Source organism: Camelus ferus, chromosome 6, assembly GCF_009834535.1.
Source record: "Camelus ferus isolate YT-003-E chromosome 6, BCGSAC_Cfer_1.0, whole genome shotgun sequence".
NCBI lineage: Eukaryota > Metazoa > Chordata > Mammalia > Artiodactyla > Camelidae > Camelus > Camelus ferus.
In genome coordinates this window covers 5584654-5590653 of record NC_045701.1, presented here as the reverse complement: position 1 = coordinate 5590653, position 6000 = coordinate 5584654, and positions in this window count along the sequence as shown.

The following is a 6000-nucleotide window of genomic DNA, read 5'->3' as shown; positions in this document are numbered from 1 at the left end:
TGCTTCGAGGTGCTGGAGGGTAGGTGAGAGGGGAACGTGGGGACAGAGTTGGGAAGGCTGGTGGTCTGGGGCCTGGAGTGCCCGGCTGAGACGCTGGCACTTTCACACGTCAGTTTCTTCATACACGTCGGGGGAGGAGGGAGTTAACATTTACTGGTGTCATTATTTAATGAATGTGTCTCTCCCACGCGGAAATGGAAGCCCCAGGAGGGAGGGGGGCCTGTGTCTCGTGTTGCTCGCCGGTGTACCCCCTCCCCCTGGAGAAGTGTGGGGCATGGAACAGGCCCTTATAAGTGTTCACTGAATGAGCTATCAGAAATGTTCAGTTTGTATGTTTGGTGTTAGGTTCCCGGGCAGCCACAGCAGCCAGAGAGACACAGCCAGGAGCCTCTGTGCCTTGTAGTTCGTCAGCTTCCGGTCTTCTGTATGCAGTGGGGGACCTTTAGTGTCTCGCTTGTAGCAGGAGTTCTTTAACTAAAAAAAAAAAAAAAAAAAAGAGTAAGTGTGGAAACCAGTGGAGCAGGTGTCCTCTCAGGCCCTCGGTGCTCTGTCATTCTGGGCGTGGCCTGGAGGCATGACCCAGGGGGCTGAGCGTGGATGGGCGTGGCCCTGGTTCTCTGGGCCCATCATCTCCACCACTGGCTGCACCCGGACGTTTGCCCACTTCGGAGGGCACCTCTCTGTAAGTTCAGGGCCTGATCACCAAACAGGCCTTTCCTTTCCTATTGCCTGAGGCCCCGAGAGAATGACGCGGCACAAAGCCCCCCTCAGTCTCTGCTCTGCCCCTGCAGGCCCACTGTGCTCACCCCCTCGAGTTGGCAGCTGCCCTGACCTGCTGGAGGGTCACCCCGAGCCATGCCAGCTCCCACTAGCTCCCTGGATTTCCTAGACCTAGACTCAGAGCAGCCAAGTCAGTTGAAAAGAAAAATACATATATCCTTTCTCCACACCCAGACTCCTCGCACCTGAGCTGGGGAAGTGCCAACAACAATAGCATGATGCCATCCCCGACTGATCCTGTTAATCCCTTTTCTGACGAGTATTGAGTCTTGATTTTTATTTAAAAGCGATTGTATTGTCAAAAGCTGGTTAAAAGCCTCTGAGAGCCGTGCTGGGAGAGCTGGTGGCGTCTCTGATGTGCAGAGTGGTGCAGGGCCCTCAGCCCATGAGCCCTGACAAGGGAAGAAATGGGATTTGCAGAAGGCCGGGAAGCTGGAGGAATTCTATTTCAGACAGTGTGCCTTACCAGCAGCATCTGGTTTTGCATTTCACGGCCAGCACCCCTCTGCAAGACAACCTCTCCGAGAATTTCTCAGCCTCTGCAGGGCCTGTGAGGAACACCACGGCCCGACTCCCTCTGGACCACTGCCTTTCCTGCCCCATCATCACTAGAGAACGCACTTGCCTCTGTTGGAAGTGCCCTGCCCGACTCTCATCCCCATCACCCAGCATCCAAATCCCAACCCAGTCTAGAGGGGCTGCCTTCGAGAGGCAAGGTGGACTTGGGGCCAGGGGACATGGGCTTGAGGCTTAGCTTTGGGCAAATCTGGGAAAGCCACTTTACCTCTGAGCCTTGGTGCCTCGTAGGTAAGACAGAAACACGAGTCCCTGCCCTCCTAGCTACCCTACGTCATACGCGACCACCCCAGTGTCCAAAGGAAATCACGTGTCTTCAGAAGCTCTACAAACACAAGAGCCCTGTACCAAGGCCAAGCATTGTTGCAAGGAAAGTAAAGCGCATAGGAGGCCCACAGGAGCAAGGGAGTTGGAGGTGAGTTCAAGGGAGTGAGTCCAATGAGGGATCATGGAATCTGAGACAGAAAGAAAGGGAAGTGAAGCCAGGAGGACACTGATGGGTAGTGAGGAAGAATTGGGCCAAGTAGGTCTGGGTTCATGCGGTCAAAGAATTGTTACAGGAGGCCTTGAGGAAGTAAGCTGGAGGGATAGGCATTGACGGCCAGAGAAAGAGACGTTTGGGTTTTGGTTTTGGGAGGTTTGCCCTTTTGGTGATGGGAAGGGAATGGGTAGCGAGCTATGAAAGTGTTCCTGGCAATGAGGTCAAGATTGGGATCCTGGAAAAATTATCCTCATGATTGAAGAGAGGCTGAGGAATTATGAGGGAGTTGGGGCGGGAAGGATTCCAGCAGCCCAGGAGTGAAGGTGGGCAGGGAGCGAATGGTTGACCAGAAGGCCCAGGGGGCATCAGGGACGGGGAGGGAGTGACTAGTGTGAGTCTGAAGGAGCAGAGGCTTTGACAAGATGAAGGGGAGTGTAGGGGCGGCCTGGGGAGCCAGGAGGATACAGACTGATCCTCTGACCCTGAGGAGGGGGTGTGAGAATAGCAGCCCCCACCTGAAAGGACCGCAGGCAGAGGGAAGGGAGGGTTCCAGGAAAAGGCTGAGGGTACAGAGGAGTTCGCTGCCTCGAAGACGAGGGGATGGGAGGGATGTAGGGGGCAGAGCAGGCCGGCTGAGCAAATGAACAGAGCAGAGTGGGGATGGAGCCACACTGGGAGCCGGAAGGTACCTGGGGAGACCTGGGCTCCGAGCTGAGCATGAGGAGAATGGGTTTGGATATGATGGATGTTGTCCCTGTGGTCTGTAGGAGGGGGTGAGGACTTGGAGCTGACGCCTTCACACGGTGGCTTGGCCACAGTTAGGTTCGGGCAGGCGGGGCTTGAGCGGGCCATCATCTAAGGGCTGCTTCCATGGACCTCAAGCAGTGGACCTTCAGACAGCTGTTCACACAGGGCTTGTGAGGAGGGATGATGGCTCCACTGGCTGGAGGGTGGTCAGATCAGGGACCGGAGGAGGTTCCATTTGCCCCTTCCTCACACAGCAGCCAAACTTAAGTGGGCAAGCTTTTGTAGTGACCTCTGTCAGTGTGACAGTCATCTCAGGACCCTCTCATTCTACCAGCCTCCAAGATGGCCCCCAGTGGTCCTTATCTCTCGTTATTCTTGTTCTTGTATAGTCCCTTTCTCATTGATCAGGGCTGAGATAGGTGAACAATAGAATACAATGGACATGGCGATGTGTGACTTCCAGGACGAGGTCACAGAGGCATTATAGCTCCTTCCTTGGTCTTCTCAATAGATGACTATGGGGGAAGCCAGTCGCCACGTTGGAAGGACCCTCAAACAGCTTCATGGAGAGGTTGGTGTGGAGGGGAACCAACTTGCAGCCACATGAGTGAGCCACTGAGTTTGGGGGTAATTTGCTATACACAACAGTAATTGGAGATGAGAAAAAAGGGAGGTAACGTGTATGGAAGCAAGAACAGTGGAGTAGTGTCTGGCACATTGCCCCTCCGGGGGCTCCAAGGGACCTTCCAGCAGGTGTGGCCAGCTCCTCAGGAACATAGCTAACAGATGCCCAGGCTGTCGGTCAGCCTGGTCCCTCACATGTCCCTCATGTGTGGTTATGTTTGCAAGAGATGCTAAATATCTTGGCCTCCGGGGGCAAGGGTCAGGCAGTGGTGGGGCCCAGGGTAAGGCAGTTCATGAACAGCCTCCCCTCTATAGGCAGTGTCCTCCTGGCCCTCTAAGCCCGTCTGGCCACAGACCTCCCTGGGCTGTGTTTTCCCTTTGTGTAAACCTGGGATTAGAACACCCATGAATGAACAGCCTGTGAAGCACTCACCTGTCTTTGTAAACAGACAAAGCTTGATGAGAACTCAGCCATGCCTGTTTGTTTGTATATTGTCTAAGGCTGTTTTTGTGCCACAAGGGCAGATCTGAGCAGTTGTAACAGAAATACATACATCCTGCAAAGCCTGAAATACTTACTAGCTGACCTCCTAAGGAGAAGTTTGCTGACTCCCGGTAGAAACGGTCGGAGGATCGCTGGCTAGCGCAGCTGAGAGCCAGAGAGGCAGCACGGGCTGTCTACTCCGTTCCTAGCTCTGCTTCTGTCTTTCTCTCTCAAGGTGAAGGACTTCCCAACAAGATGAAGAGTAGACACGTCAGGGGAATCTCACCGATCCTGACACATGTGCCAACAGATGTCCATCCTCCTGCATTAGTTACCTATTGCTGTACGGCAGCTTACCCCAAAACTTGGTGCCTTCAAACAATAAACAGTTATTATCTTGCACAGTTCCTGTGGGTCAGGGATCTAGGCGTGGCTTAGGTTGCTGGTTCTGGTTTGGGTCTTTCACAAGATCAAGATGTTGGCTGGGGCTGCAGTCACCTGAAGGCTTGACTGGGGCTATAAAATGCGATTTCAATCAATCAGGATGTGATTTCATTTCACATGGCTGTCAGGTCACAGCTGGGTGTGGGCAGGGGTCCCACCCATCCCAGCAGGACCTCTGTTTTCTCCTGTTTCTTCTTTGAGGTAGGGAAGGTGTTCCGTGGTGCTTCGCCTTTTCCAAGGGTTTCTCCCAAACCGAGGATGTTCCTGAGAAGTGACCTGCAAACCTCATCCCAGACTGCACAAAAAATTACACTCTCATGCCAGTCTGGGCAAGAGGAGGACCCCCTCCTCCATCTCCTGCCCCAGCAGATAAATGGGCAACTGCAAGCCTTGGGGATTATCCTAACGTAGAAAGAAACCTCGCTTGCTCCAAGACTCCCTCCTTAATCACCCCAGTCAATTCTCCGGGCCTCCGCTTTGCCCTCCAAAGCAGTAATCTGACACTTAGGACCTGCATTGATTACATTCACAGATGAGTTGCATCCATATCTTTTCCCAGCTGGAGCATAAGCTGGAGGACAGGGAGCCCTCTTAGACTTCCCGTCCTCCACACACCTGGCCCAGTGCCTGGCGATGAATCAGAGCTTACAAATGTTAGTGGAGTGGCTGCCCCATGGATGGCGTGGAACACAGGCTGCAGACCCTGCCTCCCAGGGCCCAAAAGAGCAAATATCGTGGTCAGTGGGACAGTGGAAAGGCGAGTCTCTCTCGGAGCCAGTGCAGATGATTAAGGAAGTCAGCTGACAGACAGGACCGCACCGGCCCCTGACAGCCTGAGCCTTTCCTCCAGGCTGCGGAGGCAGGACCTGTCCTGTCGTCCATCCCAGAGGCGGAGCCGAGCCGCAGCGCCTGCTGCCTGGAGAGCTGGTGCTGTCTCCGCTGAGATTCCAGGCCTGTGGGAGTGAGGTCTCGGGTTACACCCCCCTCCTAGGCCCCTCAGCTTTTGACAGGAGCTGCTTTGGGACAGGGCCGTCACCACCACCCCATTTGTGCAGGAAATAATTGCCAGAGAGCGTCACCCTCCAGGAGGAGAATGACAACTGAAGATCTCTGTTTCCTGGTTCCAGGACCCTTTTAGCTTAGATGCGTTCCTTAATCCTTCCTCCCTCCCAGGCGGCTCAGGGACCTGCAGGCTGTCCACACACTGTGTCCTTTTTAAGTTTAAAAATTGACCTCGCGGTAACACCTCCTTGCAGCGTCCTTGCAAGTGTCCCAGTGTGCACCACCGGATGTATCTGCACGTCAACGCCATGAGGCAGGACGAGATGTTTCGGCTCTGATAAATAATGGAATAACCACAGACAACTAACACTGTGCTGAACGTTTCACAAATACTATCATACGTAAGCCTCTGAACAACCGTCTGAGGTGGGAATATCTCTGTCCCCGTTTTCAGATGAATAAACTGAGGCTTAGGGGTTTTAAGAAACTTCCAGAGTCACCCATCTGGGAAGTAGTGAGACCAAGATTCAAATTCAGGAGAGTCTGGCTCCAAAGCACAAACTGTCTCTCTCTCTCTTTTTTTAATTAAAGTATAGTTGCTCTACAATATTACATATCACAGGTGTACAATGTAGTGATTCACAAGTTTTAAACGTTATACTTCATTTATAGTTATTATAAAATATTGGCTATATTCCCTGTGTTGTGCAATATATCCTTGTAGTTTATTTTATACGTAATAGTTTATACTCCTACCCCTATATTGCCCCTCCCCTCTTCCCTCTCCACCCTGGTAACCACTAATGTGTTATCTATTATCCGTAAATCTGTTTCTTTTTTGTTATATTCTCTAGTTTGTTGT